Genomic DNA, 21080 nt, shown 5'->3' on the forward strand with positions numbered 1-21080 from the left:
AGCAAACAGATCTGAACCTCCAATGGTGCTACCAAGGTTCTACACACCAATCCCAGATGCCCTCAAACTCCTCAGCACAGATCTGGGGTTTCACAAACCCTAACTCTCAAACACAGGTGAGAGAAGCAAGAAGAAGAAGAGAGATCATAAGAGGGAGAGAGAGAAACCAAAAATGTAGGAGAGAGAGTGTCTGCTCCAAAAACGTGGAGAGCTTCCTCTTCTGCATTTTTTGGTCCCCTATTTATAATAATAGGGTTTAATTAAATCCTAGATAGATTTAATAGAGCCCTAGTGAGAGTCTGACTCTCTCTCTCTCAGTCTGGCAGTTCTGTTTAAACTCAAAGTGCTACACAGGTGAAGAAGCAGAATCTAATAGGGAAAGTATTAATTAGATTCTTTATTTAATTATTAATGGATAATTACAGTTAGCACTAAATCCATTAATTAAATAAAGAGCCAATTAAATTAGCAAATTCCAAATAACTCCCTATATGATAACAATTTATCATATACAACCCCCCCACTAATCAACACCATCATTATGGAATCTAAGGCATGTACATATGTACTGCCAAACCCCAATCCATAGTATATGTCCATATAAGAGCGTCTGTGCATCCAATCGGGTCCCGCAAAACTCGATAAAACACTTTATTTGAAATAACTATAAATAATGTATCATTTTATGTAAAATAAATTTTTGCAAAACCATTTCCAAAACGGTACTGGATCCAGATTCTGATCCGACCATGCACAGACAGTCTCTATCTTGGTGTTCCCCAATCGGGCAGTGGTGACCGTGTTGGATAACTCCTTCACTCACAAAGTGTTCACGTATTCCCAGAACACCGACTTTGACTCGCTTGAGTCTCAGTCATTGATGAACCAAAGAATGCGATCACACTTTGCAGTGATAGGGTTCCCTCAGGTACAGGGTGTCGGTGACACATGTCTATACCTTCCTACATCTGGCAGTAATACATGAGGGAATCGACAAAGTAGATTCTTCGCCAATGCACACATCAAACATGTGAGCACTCACATTCGTACCCTAACATCACATGTCTAGGCATACCCAATGCGACGACCATATGATAAGGGTGCCCAGCCCAAACCCTAGTCGTGACTACCATTTTAAGTATAACTTACGGACACATAATGTTCAAAAAGTTTATATCGCATGTGACAATATTAAACTAAAATGTATAAATATTCAATACAAGGGTGAATCGGGTTGAACCGGATCGAACCGGGTTTGATGGACACACACTTGTCCAACAATCTCCCACTTGTACATCAAAGCCAATTCCCCATACATTTTAAACCCATGCCCTCCATGTGTTTCTCAAACACTCCTGGTGACAAACCCTTTGTCATGGCATCAGACACATTTTCAGTTGTGTCCACTTTGGAGATACTCACATCACCCTGCTGGATAATCTCTCTGGTGAGGTGATACTTCCGCTGCACGTGCTTGTTCCTTTGATGAGCCCTAGGCTCCTTAGCTTGTGCAATGGCCCCTCTGTTGTCACATAACAGGGGAATAGGGTCCTTGACAAGATTAGGGACTACTCCAGAAATGTTAGGAACTTTCTAACCCAAACACCTTATTAGCCGCATCACATGATGCAAGGTATTCATAAAAATAGGGATCGGCTATAGATTTATATTTTGTACTCCTCTATACAATGGCACCTCCACTCATTAGACTCGTAATGACTCACAATACCTACTGCATAGCAAACGTCCGGCCTCGTGCGCAATATAGCGTACATTAGACTTCCTACTGCTGAGGCATAGGAAATCCTCTTCATCTCTTCAATGTCCGTCTGAGACTAAGGACATTGAGATCTGGAAAGACTGACTCCATGCCTGAAGGGAACACTTCCCCTCTTGGAGTTCTCCATCCTAAATTCGGCCAGGACTTTGCCTATAAGGTAGCCTGTGACAAGCCTAGCATCCTTTTCTGGCGATCTCTTACGAGTTTGATCCCAAGGATATAGCTAGCTTCACCAAGGTCTTTCATCCAAAACGTTGTGGATAACCACTGTTTTACCGATTAAAGAAAACCTACATCGTTACCAATCAGCAATATGTCATCTACGTATAAAATAAGAAAACATACTGCCCTCCCACTGATCTTCTTGTAAACGCATGGTTCATCCATGTTTTGATCAAAACCAAACGCTTTGATTGATTGATCAAACCTGATGTTCCAGCTCCTGGAAGCCTGCTTCAGCCCATAAATGGACCTCTGCAATTTGCACACCTTTCTTTCTTCCTCCAAGGAAGAGAACCCTCTGGCTATTCCATGTAGATTTCCTCTTGAAGGAACCCATTTAGAAATGCATCGCACATCCATCCGCGGATCTCATAATCAAAGTGTCTGCGATAGCCAATAAAATCCTCGATGGATTTCATCATCGCATCTTGGTGAAAAGGTTTTCTCATAGTCTATACCCTCTTTCTGGGTATAGCCCTTTGCTACCAGTCTCGCTTTGAATCTTTCGACCTTTCCATCTGCGCCCTTCTTCCTCTTGAAGATCCATTTGCATCCAATTGGCTTGACGCCAAGTGGTGGATCGACTAGATTCCAAACCTTATTGGAATGCATCGAATCAATTTCAGAGCGCATTGCCTCTAGCCACCTAGTGGCATCAACATCCTTTAGAGCCTCAGAGTATGTCATCGGATCATCATCCGATTCAACCGATACCATGTGGAACTCTTCCACTGTTTCCTCTTCGGTTAGAAGAGTTAGCCTGGTGGGTGGTCTAATAGTCCTCCCATTGCGTCGAGGTTCCTCAGGTGTTGGGATTTCAGCGGGTATGTCAATTAGTCTCACTTCTGGAAGTGACGTTTCTGAGCCATCTGATAGCTCTTTTATGACTACTGGTTCAGACCTCTGGGTCATCATTTATTCCTCAAAAAATGTGACATGTTTACTTACAATGACCTTTTGGTCAATTGGGTCATGGTCAATTGGGTCATAGAAATAATAGCCTATCGTGCCTTTGGGGTAGCCTAAGAAATAGCATCTCGAAGTCCTGGATTCTAACTTGTCTGTCTATTGCTTTCGCATATGTGCTATGCAACCCCATACCCTAAGGTATTGAATACTGGGCTTTCGCCCTTTCCACAACTCAAAGGGTGTCTTGGCTACAGACTTAGATGGAACCCTATTCAAGATATATATCGTTGTCTCTAAAGCGTACCCCCAGAAAGAAAGAGGCAGCTCACTATAAGTGAGCATCGTCCTGATCATATCCAATAGGGTCCGATTGCGTCGTTCGGATACACCATTTTGTTGTGGTGTGCCTGGATTAGTTAGCTGACTAACTATCCCTTGGGATATGAGATGTTCTTTAAACTCATCCGATAGATACTCCCCTCCACAATCTGATCGTAAGGACTTGACGCGTTTATCGAGCTGTCTTTCGACCTCGGCTTGAAATTCTTTGAATTTATCAAAGACTTTCGATTTCCTACGCATCAAGTATATGTAACCATATCTAGAGTAATCATCGGTGAACGTGATAAAATACCCATACCCATATCTTGCTTGTATGTTTATGGGTCCACACACGTCAATGTGTATCAACTCCAACAGATCTGTGGCTCTAGCACCTTTATTGCTAAAGGATTTCTTGGTTATTTTGCCCTGAAGGCATGACACACAGGTGGAGAATGGTTCCACCCTCAGACTCTCTAAGGGCCCATCCCTCACCAATCTACTGATTCGGTCCACATTAATGTGACCCAATCTTAGATGCCACAGATATGTTGAGTTCACTGGAGCTGCTTTTCGTTTCAAATCAACATTTGAAACAACATTCGTTCTAATAGGGCAATCTAGAAAATACAAACCACTTTGCATATATCCGGATGCCACAAAGGAATTATTAAAACGAATAATCAATTTAGAATTAAAGGAAAAACTATATCCGTCCAAAACAAGTTTTGAAACTGAAATTATCTTCCTCTTGAAAGAGGATACATAATAGCAATCCTTTAAAACTAAACTAGCAGAACTAAAATTTAAAATAAAAGTTCCCACAGCCAACGCCATGGTCTCAGCTCCAGTGCCCATCCGAAGACGCACTTCATTTCTTTCCAGGTTTCTTGTCTCCTTGAACCCCTGTAAATCATTGCAAATGTGAACAGTGGATCCACTATCCACCAATCAAGAATTGGTCGGTTCAAAAGACAAATTAGACTCATAAAGAACGTGAACATCACATGTACCTTCTTTAGCAGCCTCTGTTTCATCTGGCTTCTTGTCTTTCAAAGTTGCCAGGTAAGCACGACAGTTTTTTTTCCAGTGACCCTCCTTCTTGCAATAGAAGCACTTGTCTTTGCCTTTATTGCCAGACTTTCCACCCTTGCCTTTCAGGGTCTTACCCTTACTTCCCTTTTTTTTCTTCCCATTTGAAGAAGGCTTTGTCTCAGTTGCATTGACCTCAGCCTTGTCCTTTTTCAAGGATGCTTCAGCCTCTACCAGTGCATTAGCAAGCTCGGTGAGCTCCATCTCCTTTTCGGACATCTTGTAGGACATCCTAAAAAGTGCGTAGGCAGAAGTGAGTGACGCTAAGATCACATCAGTCTTGTATCACAGACTGAAATCAGTCCCCATGGATTCCAGTTTTTTAAACAGATTGATCATTTTCATTACATGATCCATCACTGGAGTCCCCTGGGACATCTTGGAGTTATGGATTTGACTCACCGCATCAGAATGTGCGTGTGTCAACTGTCTGTTGACCAATTCAGCAAGCTTATCCATTTTACCCCTAGCAATGTGTATATCCTTGACTGAGTCTACAACTGACTTTTCCAATGATCCTAGGATATAGAGTGATGCCTTGGAATCCCTCATGAGGAACTCTTGCATCTCTTCATTTGCCTCAAAATCGTTCGGGTCGGGTTGAGGAGGAACTTGTTCATCTAGAACTGTGTACAGTCCTTCAGCAGTCAGGAGCAACTTAATGCTCCGGTACCAATCGACATAGTTTGTACCATTAAGTTTGTATTCACTAATGAGTGTTAACAGGTTGGAATTAACGGCAGCCATCGTATATTAATCTACATATGCACAAGTAAATAACCACATGCTAATTAATGACCATTGAAAATAATAAATTGAGCACACACACATCAATGGTCTTTCATGATTTGGGTTTCCTTCATAACCCAAAAGATGAATTGGATACCTACAACCTTTGCATGCATAACTTACTCTGTCAGGAGTCATTATACACACCATGGTAGTGTGGACTAAGCTGTCCGCCTCATGGGCTTCCAATATTTTTGGCCACCTGGGTGTCATGTCCAGATCCTGTCGGCTGACATACACCCAAGTCATGTACTTACCTATTGCATTAGTTAGAATCATGGAATCATGAAAGATGGCCCACTGTCGCAGTGCCCTCTCACTATCCATACCCTAATGTATCTAGATAGAGGTAAATATAGATAAATGTGTGACAGAGGTCCTGGCAATGTCCTGTCGGCTTATGCGGGTTCATGTCACACACTTTCTACATTTATCTTCAATAGGAGGCCATGGATATGTCTACCGATTAAGACTAGTCCATATCATACATGTATTGTGAATAAAGAGGGATTAATTAACTCTCACATACATGGATAGATTTAAACAACATAATTAATCAACATTAATTAAAAGTGATTATGGGATGGCGGCATTTTTATCAGAAGCAATTAAAGAACCCTCCCAATAAAAATAAAACTAATAACTTTGGTTGCATTTATCATGCCATGGATGCCACGCCTCGATCATCTCCTTCGCCCGATCACGTCTTCAAAGTAGGTGACTTGCATCTCCATAAGCTTTGAGCGCCACATGTGGATCACCATCTATATGCCTTGGGAGTCCTAACTCCTCTAAAATTACAATGGAAACCTAGAAAAATTTTATAAACTTTCCTTTCCATAATAATAAAGAAACCTTGCATGGAGAAACCAACCCACCATTTGGGCTGCCCATGGGGTGGAGTACATTTGTTTATAAAAAAGAAAGGGGGAGAGAGAGAAAGAGAGAGAAGCATCACATCCACCCATAACCCCATGTTTCACATACATAAACAATCCATCCATTTATTAGAATGTCATTCCCATAATCACATCATAATATAATTTCATGCATGGGCATTAAAGCAAGTAAACCAAAAATTAAAACATGGATTCCTTCAATTATTGAACCACCACATCGCATGTGATAACATGTATCCAAGCCCATAAAATTAAAATCGCATTTTAATTGTAAGTGGGTAAAGATGGAATCTCTTCACCCATCATCATCCTCCAAAAAAAAACAAAACAAAATAATAAAATTCTGTTTTGAAAAATCTGTTTTATTTTTATTTTTATTGTTAAACTACAGGGAAAACAAGGGGGGTGCATACAACCCACTTGCGCAGGCTACAGGCACTCCCTGCGCAGCTCATAGGCACAAGGCCCATGGACAGCAGCCTACAGGCCCGTAGCCCGCAAGCTTGCCGCCCGCAGGCAGCAGCCCGCAAGCTTACCGCCCGCAGGCAGCAGCCCGCAAGGGGATGCACACAAGGGTAGGTTCATGGGGAAGGGCGTGCGTAGAGGCTTGGCAGCGTGCGCCCCCCCCCCCCCCCCCACATATAGAACATGATTAAAAAATTTTAAGATAAAAATTAGTAATCACAACCTAATTGGATACATGCTTCAATAATTGAAATAAACAAAACAAACCAAATCCATCATCACATGGGTAGGTTGTTACACTAACAACCTTGTAACTACCCATGTGCACATGGGAAGGTTGTTACAACAACCATATCCTAACCACCCATGTGCCAACTTGCATCCCACTCATGATAATCATATTAACCATTAATTATCTAATATTCATGGATGGGAAAGGTGGCTCTGATACCACACTGTTGGCCAAACAACGGTCCAGGGATCAAACCATGGTTCCCTAGGGAGACCAAGATATTTATCTTTAGGGTTTTGCACGCCCTGGGTTAGCCCATGGTGTCCCATGGGTGCCTCATTTTAATTTTAGGGCTTCCCATGGTCGCCCATGGGAACCCTGGTGCATCCCTATTAGGGTTTCTCCTTCCCTATTGCATTCCATAAAATTAATTATCACAATAGGGACGGAGAAATTTGTCTCTAGTCCATCACATGGCAAGAGGGATCCATCCCATACTCGAATGAGCAGCAAAAATTTATCGATTCGAGTTTCTTTCGCATCCTATAAATATTAATAATCAATGAATAGAAGGAATTAATAAAGAATTGCTAACCTGGTGAGCCTCAAGTGTTGCTCCTCCAATAGACAGTGGTTCTTCCTCCAATGAGCGCTCCAAGCAAACAGATCTGAACCTCCAATGGTGCTACCAAGGTTCTACACGCCAATCCCAGATACCCTCAAACTCCTCAGCACAAATCTAGGGTTTCACAAACCCTAACTTTCAAACACAGGTGAGAGAAGCAAGAAGAAGAAGAGAGATCACAAGAGGGAGAGAGGGAAACCAAAACGCAAGAGAAAGAGTGTCTGCTCTAAAAACGTGGAGAGCTCCCTCTTCTACGTTTTCTGGTCCCCTATTTATAATAATAGGGTTTAATTATATCCTAGATAGATTTAATAGAGCCCTAGTGAGAGTCTGACTCTCTCTCTCTCAGTCTGACAGTTCTGTTTAAACTCAAAGTGCTACACAGGTGAAGAAGCAGAATCTAATAGGGAAAGTATTAATTAGATTCTTTATTTAATTATTAATGGATAATTACAATTAGCACCAAATCCATTAATTAAATAAAGAGCCAATTAAATTAGCAAATTCCAAATAACTCCCTATATGATAACAATTTATCATATACAACCCCCCTACTAATCAACACCATCATTATGGAATCTAGGGCATGTACATATGTACTGCCAAACCCCAATCCATAGTACATGTCCATATAAGAGCGTCTGTGCATCCGATCGGGTCCCGCAAAACTCGATAAAACACTTTCTTTGAAATAACTATAAATAATGTATCATTTTATGTAAAATAAATTTTTGCAAAACCATTTCCAAAACGAGTCTTGGATCCAGATTCGATCCGGCCGGTACCTGAACGATCTCTATCTTGGTGTTCCCCAATCGGGCGAGTGGTGACCATGTTGGATAACTCCTTCACTCACAAAGTGTTCACGCATTCCCAGAACACCGACTTTGACTCGCTTGAGTCTCAGTCATTGATGAACCAAAGAATGCGATCACACTTTGCAGTGACAGGGTTCCCTCAGGTACAGGGTGTCGGTGACACATGTCTATCCCTTCCTACATCTGGCAGTAATACATGAGGGAATCGACAAAGTAGATTCTTCGCCAATGCACACATCAAACATGTGAGCACTCACATTCGTACCCTGACATCACATGTCTAGGCATACCCAATGTGACGATCATATGATAAGGGTGCCCAGCCCAAACCCTAGTCGTAGCTACCATTTTAAGTATAACTTACGGACACATAATGTTCAAAAAGTTTATATCGCATGTGACAATATTAAACTAAAATGTATAAATGTTCATTACAAAGGTGAACCGGGTTGAACCGGACCGAACCGGGTTTGATGGACACACACTTGTCCAACACGGATAAGGCCACGCTGGATTTTCTCACGAACAATGTGACAATCCAATTCAATATGTTTAGTACGTTTGTGAAATACTGGATTAGCCGCAATGTGGAGTGCAGCCTGGTTGTCGCAGTAAAGGGTGGCGGGTTCAGTGTGGGGTATACCCAGGTCCGCAAGTAGATATAAGAGCCATTGCACTTCACAAGAAGCATGGGCCATGGCTCGGTACTCGGATTCAGCCGAAGATCGAGAGACGGTCGTTTGTTTCTTTGAAAGCCATGAAATGGGGCTGTTACCGAGAAGAACACAATATCCGATCATGGAACGACGTGTGAACGAACAACCCGCCCAATCAGAATCAGTAAAGGCGTGAAGCTGCAGTGAACTGGCGGAGGGAAAGAAAATGCCATGGCCAGGACTTTGCTTAAGGTAGCGCAATACGCGAAGGGCAGCTTCATAATGAGGAGTGCGTGGAGTCTGCATGAATTAGCTTAGCACCTGCACACTGTAGGTGATATCTGGGCGTGTAAAAGTGAGGTAGATGAGGCAACCAATGAGGCGGCGATAAATGGAAGGATCGGGTATGGGGTCACCATCATCGAGGTTGAGTTTGAGATGCTGCTCCATAGGTGTGGGAGAAGGACGACAACCTAACATGCCCATATCATTTAATATGTCCAATGTATATTTGCATTGACAAAGAAAGATGCCATCATCATTCCGCGAAACTTCTACGCCAAGGAAATATTGTAGTGGTCCTAAGTCCTTGATGGGGAGGACAGTACCCAAATGCCGTTTGATAGAGTCAATTTTGGCCATATCATTCCCTGTGATGACCAAGTCATCAACATAGACAAGAACAAATGTTGAACCACATGCCGTATGCTTGGTAAATAAGGAATGGTCGACTGTAGATTGTAGAAAGCCAGCTTGATTTAATTCATTAGTGAGTTTGGCAAACCATTGGCGACCAGCCTGCTTTAGACCATACAAAGATTTTTGCAATCGACAGACTCGACGGTCCCCTTTCTTGCAATAGCCAGGTGGAAGGGTCATGTATACCTCTTCATGGAGATCTCCATGCAGGAAAGCATTGGTCACATCTAATTGATGAAGAGACCAGCATTTGATAGATGCGATAGCAAGGAGACAACGAACAGTGGTGTGCTTGGCGACCGGAGCAAAGGACTCATGGTAATCGAGACCCTCTATTTGGGTGTGGCCCTTAGCAACAAGACGGGCCTTGTAGCGTTCGATTGTGCCATCCGATCAAAATTTCAAGATAAAAGACAAGAGAATATATGGGAAAAATGATTGTTTTCCTTGACTTGAATCGATTATACATGGTGGCTTTTATAGCCAGAGGTGTACATGATCAGTTCCTTGATTTAAGCTAATGGAATCCTTAGTCAATGCTGATTGTTAGGAGTTAGGGGTATACAAGATAAGATACAGCTGATTGCATGGGATAAGGATTACAGCTACAGCTAATATACAGGATTGGATCAAGGGATGTGGTTGCTGAGATCATGGAAATCAAATAATTTCCAATAGGGAGGGGGTGGCTTTTGGATTTTTTCTATTTAATAAATATTAGTAGATGAGTAGGATACATCATTCCCAATAAAATTAGTCCATGCTAAAGAGGAGAAATGAAAAGAAAAAGGTGTATGCAAACCAAAAGGAAAGAAAAATTAACTCATAATTAATTAACCAGCATAATGGGGTGGAACATGAAACACAATTTTTTACCTTCATCCATACACAAAACCATGACTGAAACTCCCAAACTGGAGAGGGATTGCTCTTGAGTCTTGACACACCACCTGGAAACACCATTCAAAAAGATGTTAACACCATAAGAAGAAAAGAATAAATGATTTTCTTTATATAGGAGAAATTAAACACAGGAAAGAATTTAAATCTAAAGGTCATTCGGCTTGTACCTGTCAAATGCTTTTGCTTTCCTTCTCCATCACATTAGCCGATATGAAAGAAAGAGTCTGAGAGTGAGAGAAGAAGAGAGAAAGAGAGACACAGTGATTATTGTGGTTCGGTTCTTGTTGAACCTACGTCCACAGTGCTTAAAGCTTCCACTATGTTTTCATACGGTTACAACCATGATCTTTATAGGAGATGGTTGAATCAATCAAGGGATCTGTCTGTTCTTTACAATGGAATAATTTGAATTGAGATTGACTCTTATCTTCTAGGAATCCATTTCCTCTCTCAACAGTATTTTTATTTAAAAACTTTCCTTCTCTAAATTCCAAGATATTTGCTAGATGATTGAGATCCTTGAAATCCTTGTCAATCAATTGTGTTGGCTTTCCATACTTGTAGAAAACGATTTGAGTTGTTGGATGGGATTTGAAAGAATTCAAATCAATGTTTCCTTCTATACGCCCCCTCAAGTTCAACGGGGCTAGAAGCACCTTGAGCTTGCTAGCTAAGGATGAAAAACGTGGCTGAGACAATGCTTTTGTGAAAATATCTGCAGTTTGATCCTTAGTTGAAATGAACCTTATGTCGAGATCGCCTTTAGACACCTTATCACGGACAAAATGAAAGTCTATTTCGACATGCTTGGTCTAGGCATGGAAGACAGGATTTACTGTGAGATAGGTCACGTCGACATTGTCACACCATAGAATTGGCACAATTTTCATGTATAAACCAAGTTCTTTAATAAGGGACTGTAGCCAGGTAAGCTCAGCGGCAGTATTTGCAAGAGCCCTATATTCTGCTTCTGTGCTTGAACGGGCTACTGTAGCTTGTTTGAGAGAACTCCACGAGATTAGGTTTGTACCAAGAAAGATTGCGTATCCTCCAGTAGACTTTCGATCATCTGGGCAACCAGCCCAATCAGCATCTAAGTACGCAGAAAGCTGCATAGACTGTTGTGGTTGAAATAGTATCCCATGTGATGCAGTGTGTTTGAGATACCGAAGTATACGCTTGACGCTAGCCTAGTGATCTATGGTTGGTTGATGCATGAATTGACACACTTTGTTGACTGCAAAGGTGATATCTGGTCTGGTAAGAGTAGCATATTGGAGAGCACCCACGATGCTACGATAAAGTGTGGGGTCATCTATAAGTGGTCCAGATGTCTTCGTTAGCTTCTGAGAGGGTGATAGCGGAGTGGATACTGGTTTGCAACTTGTCATGTTAGTTTTTGAGAGGAGATCTAAAATATATTGTTCCTGTGATAGAAGAAGACCATTAGTAACAGGGGTAACTTTAATGCTAAGAAAATAGCGCAAATTTCCCAAATCTTTGATGGCAAACACAGTACCCAATTTTTGAACAAATGTAGAGACAGTGGGAGTATCACTACCAGTTATGATTATATCATCAACATAGATAAGAATGAATATTGTAACCCCATTATTGTTATAGATAAATAAAGACGTGTCAGTTTTTTAACCACAAAAACCAGATTCAAGAAGGAATGAGCTAAGTCTATCAAACCAGGCCCTTGGGGCTTGCTTAAGGCCGTATAGAGATTTATGTAACTTGCAAACATGGCCTGGTGACTGAGTATTTGTAAAGCCAGGGGGTTGGGTCATGTAAACTTCCTCTTTGAGAGTGCCATGAAGGAAGGCATTTTGGATGTCTAATTGATGAAGGGGCCATTTGTTGGAAATAGCAATGGAAATCACTAACCGAATAGTGGCCGGTTTCACAACAGGGCTAAACGTTTCAGTATAATCAAGTCCCTCCTGTTGATTGTAACCTTTGGCTACAAGACGAGCTTTGTAGCGTTCAATGGTGCCATCGGCCTTTTTCTTGACACGGAACACCCATTTACATCCAATAATGTTCATGGAGGGTTGGGGATGAACCAGGGTCCAAGTTCCATTTCGGATTAAGGCATTGAATTCATAGTCCATAACATTACGCCATTCAGGGGATTTTGAAGCTGAAGCATAAGTGGTAGGCTTAGCAGTGGTGTTGAGGACATGAGATATAAAAGTACTAGGCAGAGGATGTTTAGCAGTGAAGTAAATTTTGGGCCGACGCGTCCCATCCCTGATTCGAGTTATCATGGGATGGTGATTTGACGGTTCAGAAGGGACTATGTGAACTGGGAGATCAACTAAGTCTAGAGATGGTAGAGATGAAGTAGGGCTGTGGGAAACCAAGTGGGTAGGGGTAGAAGACGTATCTATAGGAGAAGATGCTTGAGTTGTGTCTGTTGAAGAGGGTTGGTGAGGTGGAGGAGTGTTTGATTGGGGAAACCACGAAAGTATGGGGGGTGGTCCAGGTAAAGATGGTACGGATGGGGAGGTAGGGGAAGGACTTAGAGGTTTATGGAAGGGAAATCGGCCCTCATCAAATATTACGTGACGAGAGATGATAATCGAGTTTGTTTAAGGATTGAGGCACTGATACCCACGATGACGGGAGTTATAACCCATGAAGATGTGAAGAGCTGACCTATAGTCCAGTTTGTGTTTGTTATATGGCCGTAACAGGGGATAGCAAGCACTGCCAAAGACACGAAGTTAACCATACTCAGGATGGGTGCCAAATAATTTAAAAATTGGGGAGGCATTGCCTAAAAGAGGCGTAGGCAATCAATTAATTAGAAAAACAGCTGTATGAAAGGCATATTGCCAATATTGTTTTGGAACATGGGCATGAGCCATAAGGGCAAGGCCAGTTTCTACTATGTGCCGATGTCGACGCTCGGCAGAACCATTTTGTTCATGGGTGTGAGGACCAGATAGCTAGTGGTCTATGCCATTACTTTCTAAATAGGTGGAGACAGTGCGATACTCACCACCCCAATCACTTTGAAAATGTTTGATTTTACAATTAAAGAGATTTTCAACGAGGGCCTTAAATTTAACAAATGTTGGAAAAACTTCAGATTTAGTTTTAAGAGGAAAAAACCATATATATTTTGTAAAGTCATCTAAAAAATGAACATAATATCGATGGCCTCCAGTAGATAAAATTGGGGAAGGCCCCCACACATCCGAAAAAATAAGTTCAAGGGGTTTTGAAGATTTATGTTCAGCTCTTTTAAAAGGCAATTTGTGACTTTTTCCTTGTTGGCAGGCACTACAAATTTGAAAATCATCTTTATTAGAAACTGGTAATTGATAAGTGGCTAAAACATTTCGAACAATACGAATAGAAGGATGGCCTAAACGGTTGTGCCACTGATGAAGAGACGCACGTTCACCCATTAAAGCTTGATGAGATTGTTTATTTAGAGATTTATTCGTTTTATTGATGACAAGCTGATAGAGACCATCTCTAGTTTGTCCCTGAAGTAGCTGCTTCCCCGTGAGCCGATCCTTCACAAAAAAATAGTCAGGGTGGAATTCAAACATAACATTGTTATCTCTAGTAAATTGAGAAACTGAAAGTAAATTTCGAGTAATGCTTGGAACATGCAAAATATTTTGTAAAACTAGAGAATTAAAAGATGAGAGTATGTGAGATTTACCAGTATGCATGATGGGTAAGCCGGAACCATTACCTACATGAACCTGGTCCGTTCCTTGGTAAGCTTGAGCAATATGCAAATTTTCAAGATCCGAGGTTATGTGATGGGTGGCTCCGGAATCTGGAAACCAACCATTGTCAATGGTAGTAGCATTCTGGTAATCAGCCGTGTTGACTGAAAGTTGAGATGATCCATTTGATGGGTGATAGGCATGATTGAAGCGATTTCGGCAATCAAGGGCCTTGTGACCAGCCTACACACTTGACAAATAATTGCAGTGTGAGAGGATGAATGCTGACCATGAGAACCATTTTGAGAATATGAGCCACGATTCTGATAGTGGCGATACGAACCACGATTTTGATAGTGGCGTCCACGACCATTTGAGCGACCACGAGGGAAACCGCGACCATTACGACCACCACAGTATTCAGAAGGGTTGGTGGTGGCAGTGTTGGCCGTGGCAGAAACAAGATCGGAGACTGTGATTTCATCACGCATTCTCATTTCTTGGGTTAATAGCATGCCACGAAGGTCGGGATACAAAATAGGCACTACAAGAAATTGGGCCTACGACGGCGTTTTTAAACGCCGCTATAAATCCAAAAAAACCGCCATATGATATAACGACGTTTATAAGTTGTGCCGCTAAAATGTCGGCAAAGGTACCGCCGTTTTTGTACAACGGCGTTTTTTTAGTGTGTCTGTGTATGTACCTTTTTCACGGCGTTTTTTAATAAATGCTGGGAAAAATGTACTACAACGGCGGTTTTATAAGTGTCGTGATAGGCATTGAATTTCTATTCTTTTGCGGCGTTTTTCAATAAACGCCGAAAAAAGTGTATTACAACGGCATTTAAAAAGTGCCATTATTGTTAACGGCGTTTGTAAAAAAACGCCGCTAAATGTATTTTTTTTTTAAAAAAAAATTATTTATATATTCAATTCATTAACATGTTTCAAAGATAATAGATTCATCATGTCACCTATTTTTATATCCAAACCAAATTCATATATAAAACAAAGATATACCTCACCAAATACCCTACCCATTTCAGAATCGATGTGCATCCACAAAGATGGGATGAAATAAGAGACTTAAGTAAATATATCCAAGTTATGTTAAAGTCTGATACATTTAAAAAGCAATGGACTGAAACAAACATTAAGTGATCAATAGTCCAAATCAACCTCAAATTTGACCCATTTATAAGCAATATGCAGAAACAAGAACTTGAGCATGTAATTATCCAAATCAATAGACTGAAACAATGTGTCCTTTTATGCACAAATTCAAAATTCATCACAGATCATCTAAAAAGAATTATGAGTTTGAAATGCTCAAGTCTAACTGATGCCTTAACACACTTGAGGGGATTGTAATCTAATAATTGATTGTACATCTCTAGAAGCCTAGAACTGTCATGAGATGGTAAGTTACAATGAATGCTCTGGTACAGAAACATGAAGCACATTAGGTAGTATGAGATCCAACACAAATACTTGTTAATGATTAGACAAACAATATCACAAGTATGGATGGTCAACTAAGTATAAGAATAGGTTAGAAATAAATGTCTCTTGAAAAGTTGGTCTCAACTATATAAACTAACTTGTTCCTTTTTAGCTATATCAAATCTAAAAGAATGATATATGAAACACAATGTTAAACTAAGCATGGCATAACACAGAGAAAATGAAATTTATGAACTAACAAGAAATAGAGTTTTAATTAATTGGATCCTTATCACCTAGCATCACACTTCTTTATACTAACAATGAAATATTACATACTCTTATAAAGTACTTAGGCCTTCACTCATAATCAAATGAAAACATGTTTTGCAGCCACAGTACAGTTATAATTTCCTCTTCTTACAAAGATGATTACTTTAACCTTAGCATTTCAAGATTCCTAAATCATGTGGATGTACCTGAGGAGCACTGCCAAAAAGATCATCCGGAGTAGATTTGCACAGCAGAGTAAAGTCTACATCATCAGCATTGACTTGAGCCATTTGAAGAGCTCTCTTTGCTGCCTCAACAACCAAACCCGTCAATCTATCTTTCTCTACCAAGACACAAGTCAAACCAAGAAATTCAATATTTTCATATGTAGACTATCATAACCTATAAAGTATCAAGTAAGCTTCCCCTTACCCAACAAAAAAACAAGTAAGCTTCCCAATGATTGTTCACTATGTAAAACATGAAAAAGAAAAAGAAAGAGGGAAGTCTGAATGATGGGTATCAACAGCCAGCAACATTCCCACAGTTATTTGAGATCTGAAGATTGTGAGGGTGAGGCTACCTGATAGAACTCATCAATTAAGAATCCCTGAAAGATTTATATGACTGCGTCAATGATTTCCTTCATTTGCCACAGGGCCAACAAACATTAGCCCAAGAATGAGGAGAAAAATGGATTGATGAGGTGTTGGATGGATCTCTTAGGTCGCTGGATGTGTGTGGTAGCAAGGGATGTTCTTTCACAGATGAAACAATGTGTGACAGAGCTTCAATCTTCCCTCTGTAGAATAAGAGGGAAATTTGGTCTAGCAAATGAAGTTGAAGCATACAACATGTCCAGGAAGAAGGTGACTAAGGTGATCAGCAAGTGCCTTGGAGATCTAAGGAAAGTACAAAAGCAGGGTGCATTTTCATCTCACTTAGACAAAAACCATGACATTGTTGCCACGGTTAGTGTGCTAAAAGAGTCACTGTCCTCAATATCCTCAACCAGTAGCACACTTTGTCTTCCATAAGCACCCACATTTTTTTTATTCTAGGGAATTGCCTTAGGATTTCACTTTGTACATGGAAAAGGAATACATGTATACAGAATATAAAAACGGGTTCTCTGATCATTTCTAAGTAGGAAATAAATATGAAAAAACAAATCAAGAAAACCAAAAAGTAGATGAGAACAGTTTTTTCCAATATCACAACCCAAGTAATAAACAGTTTTGGTTCAGATTGGCATTTTTGAGTCTAATTATATACAATCTAAAACAAACCCAATATGGCACTTTACAAACTACCCCAGCTGATCCACCTAGTATTTCAAGGTTCAGGTTGGTATTCTCAACCTAATTACTAAAGGGGTCCTTGAGAGTTTTGCAAATCACAGTTCCTTGTTGTAACTCTCCATGCTTATGCTGTAATTTCAATTAAATTGTGATACAAGAGAGAACAAAATTTATGAGTAGTATCAGTAGCAAATTACAGTATACAAGTGCACAAATTTATAGTTTCAGTTTCTAGTTCGAGTTGGAGATGGCTATTGAGATGTTTAGGTCTAAGTTTATGCAGCTTTCCTCCAGGGATTTAAAGTCCATAATATCTCTCTCTTACTACTTCTATTGAACTGAGGGATATATTCTTCCAAAGGGCAAGAGAAAAAGAAAGCATGCACACCTGCAGATCAGAAATCAGTTTCTTTTCATCTATATAGATTTCTTCTACCAACCATGACACTCAAATGAGAAGGAAATATGCATATACGTCATTGACCAAAAAATAAAACCAATGGGAAGATGTACAAATCCAATAAGATCAAATTTGGAATTTTAATTTTCAATTAAGTTGCAAGCAAGTAGCAGCAATGCAACAGCCATGTAGTATCATTGATTCATCGTTACAAAGGAAAAAGAATAAATATAAATCAAATATATGTAACACTTCTCACTAAAGATATATGTTCAATGACATGGCCCACTCATCACTAAGTCAGAGATTAGTTCAAAACTGGGACAATCAAAGATGCATCACATGGCCCACTCATCTACTGACTCAGTGAGAGAGAGAGAGAGAGAGAGAGAGAGAAAGATATTAATAAATCAAGGGAAACAGTTTTCTGTCCGGGAGTGTGGCCTACGCCAGCACTCCCATGTGTCTATATCTCTCCTCCTTAAAACGAGGGAGAGAGAGAGGGACACAGATCTTTTTCCAATAAATCAAACATATGTAACACTTCTCACTAATCATCTTCAAAATTTAGTAAGAAGACAAGGAGAGCAAGAGAACAATGATGGGTTGGTACTGCAGATTATGGGTAGTTTTACTTGCACTGGCACTAATGTTTTCTCTAGGGGCAAACCAAGGCCAAGCAAGAGTTCTTCCATCACAACCACAATCTTCAGTGCATTCTCAAGCTAATGAAAATTTGCAGGCAGAAATGAAGAAGCAGCCCATGAAGCAAGTAAAAGAAAGCTTTCACAAAGTACCTCCAAGCATGTCAAATCCAATCCAGAACAAGTAATCTCCCTACCACCTGATGTCCCTTCCCTTCTTTTTTTAAGAGTGAGTTTTTTTCAAGATGAAGTTTGAAATGTGTTATCATCTCAACAATGAAATTTTTCTGTTTCCATGGATGCTAGGTCAAAGCCTCATTTTAATGGGTGAAGGAGAAGAAATACAAATTGTCGTAGCAGGGTTTTTTCCACTACGAAACCATTCCCAATTTTCTGTGGACAGTGGGAAAGTGCATAACATCTTTTAGGTAGTCTGTACTTTATACTTTGTAGACTTTACTGTACAACAAACAAGGCATTACAGAAGAAAATGTCACATGATGTACAGACGAATGACCCCAAAAATAGTAATTTTCTCCACATAAAACCATCCTTGCACAGGAACCCCATTCACAGGATAGCTAGACATTGGAAATGGCAGAATCGAAACTCAAAATCATACTAACCTAATTAGTAACAATAAACCAAAGAAAATCTAAAGGAAATGAAATTAAGCAGATTAATAAATAATGAGTACAAAACAAATAAGATTTAATATGTCCCTCTGGAGTTCAGACCCCACAGTAATGGCTTGCATACTAGTGCATACTACCAACTCTGCTATATCTCTAGGAGGACAGTCACTGAAGTGCTGTTGAAATTTCTAGAAGAAATTAACATGCTCGTGAGATCTTTGTTTACAATGAATCTCAGTCATCTCAGCTATTATGGCAACATGTTGTTCTGAGTCAACTCTGGTTAAACAAATAGTTGTCTGTTTGATAATATAAGCCTAACTCCATATGGGCCTTGTAGTAACCTCGACTTTCATATTGCAAAAACCAATGAAACAGCATGGATTATGAAGCATGCAAGAAAGCAAAATCTTCATGCTTGATTGTTAAATCATCAAAATATTGATAACATAAAAAATGAAAAGCAAAAGAAATCTAGACCACCAAGCACATTCAATTTATGTATTACTCTATTTACTCATGGAAAGAAGAGATAATAAAGAAGACCATTACACGATTTTAAATCAACTTATTTGGAGAACCATAGTTTAGTAACAGAGTACAGGAATTGCTTCAATATTCTAAACAAATGATAAACGGATTCACCTGACCTGTGAGTCACAGATTCTAACAGTTTTTGGGATCAAACCCCAACAGTTCTCATGTAAAATGGATGAATGGGAGTAATAAATGGTTCTGAAATACCAGAAACCAGAACAGAGTCAGATAAAACCCCAGAAACACCAATAACCATATTGCTTTGTCTTCTCTAGATAAGGCACAAAGACACCTTCAAAGTGTAAACCCAGATATATTTGGAAAGAAGAATTAGAAAAAAACCTGCAACATGCATAGAAACTGGACAGAGAGAGAGAGAGGATCTTTTCTTACAACTCCTTCTCTGTTGTGTTCCTTTACTGGTTTTTTTTTTTATCATGAACTGGCTCTACTCACAATCTAATAACTGTTAGATAGACCCTTGCACTTCTTCTATATCTATTTTTATATCTTAATTAATAGGTATAACGTATACATTTTGGTTTCTTTTTTAATATTTGGGTCCTGTCTTTGTTGTATTTAAAGTCTAGTCAAATCCCTCTACTTGGTTTATTATAAAATTTCTGCTGTAAATATACCATGCCTTCCTCTTCTGGAACTTCTTCGGGGTCAACTCTGCTTCCAAAATATGGTTCAGAAGAAGACCTTCAGCTTGTAATGGATCAAAGGAAAAAGAAGAGAATGCTATCAAACCGTGAATCGGCGAGAAGATCAAGGATGCGGAAACAGAAGCATTTGGATGAACTGATGGTCCAAAAGGCTCAGCTCAGGAAGGAGAATAACCAGATCCTTACAAGTATGAACTTCACCACTCAGCACTACTTGGCCATTGAAGCTGAGAATTTAGTTTTGAGAGCTTAGATGGGGGAGTTGAACAACAGATTGCAGTCCCTTAATGAGATCATCCAGTACATAAATGAGGGCAATAACAGTTTTGAAACTGAGGAAACTCTAATCGGTGCTGATAGCTTTCATGAACCCATGGAATTCACTCTATCTAAATCAGCAACCTATCATGGCTTCTGCAGACATGTTTCAATACTGAAACTCCTTCCATATCCCATGGCTCTCTGAGAAGCTTGAGACTGCAATAATGGTTTGTTTGTGTTGTCAGTGGTGTTTGTTTAGGTTCTCAATGAGTGTAGAGCTACAAGGGGGTTTCTTTTTTTAACTCTCTATGTCACTCTGTGACACTCTTTGTAAGTTCTACCTATCTTTCATCTTTTAGGGACTAAGGGCCTAATATTAGGGGTAGAAGTCACCAAGCTTTCCTTGCAAAATGCAAGACAATCAAAAGAGCTGCAGGCTGCTCAAGAAATGGCATATTCTAGAGGTGCTAGAGTGCCAAAAGGTAATGGTGCTAGCCGCAAGTATTCTGATAGCAAGACTAATGGCATTTAGCCTGGGAGAAAGGGTCGTTTCTCTAGTAGGTCTAGTGAAGTTTCTGGAGCAGTATATGATGATGTGGAGTTCTGGAGTCTTGATCCAGATGATATTAAAATGGAGTTGCAGGCAAGAAAACAAAGAGAGGCTGCTCTTGAGGCTGCTTTAGTTTCACCAACTATACAGTAGGATGTTACATTGTTGAGGTTTTAATGGTTTCACTCTGAAACTCTAACAAGAGTTTCTAACCCCAAAAAAGGAAGAAGAAAAGAAAAGAAAAGAAAAAAAAGACATCCA

At 40.0% G+C, this 21080-nt stretch overlaps 1 pseudogene; it reads left to right on the top strand.

The window, feature by feature from the left end:
• Nucleotides 1-19869: 19869 nt before the first annotated feature.
• On the top strand, nucleotides 19870-20630 carry LOC122652240 (annotated as a pseudogene).
• Nucleotides 20631-21080: the final 450 nt, after the last annotated feature.

This window comes from Telopea speciosissima, chromosome 2 (assembly GCF_018873765.1).
Source record: "Telopea speciosissima isolate NSW1024214 ecotype Mountain lineage chromosome 2, Tspe_v1, whole genome shotgun sequence".
Lineage (NCBI taxonomy): Eukaryota > Viridiplantae > Streptophyta > Magnoliopsida > Proteales > Proteaceae > Telopea > Telopea speciosissima.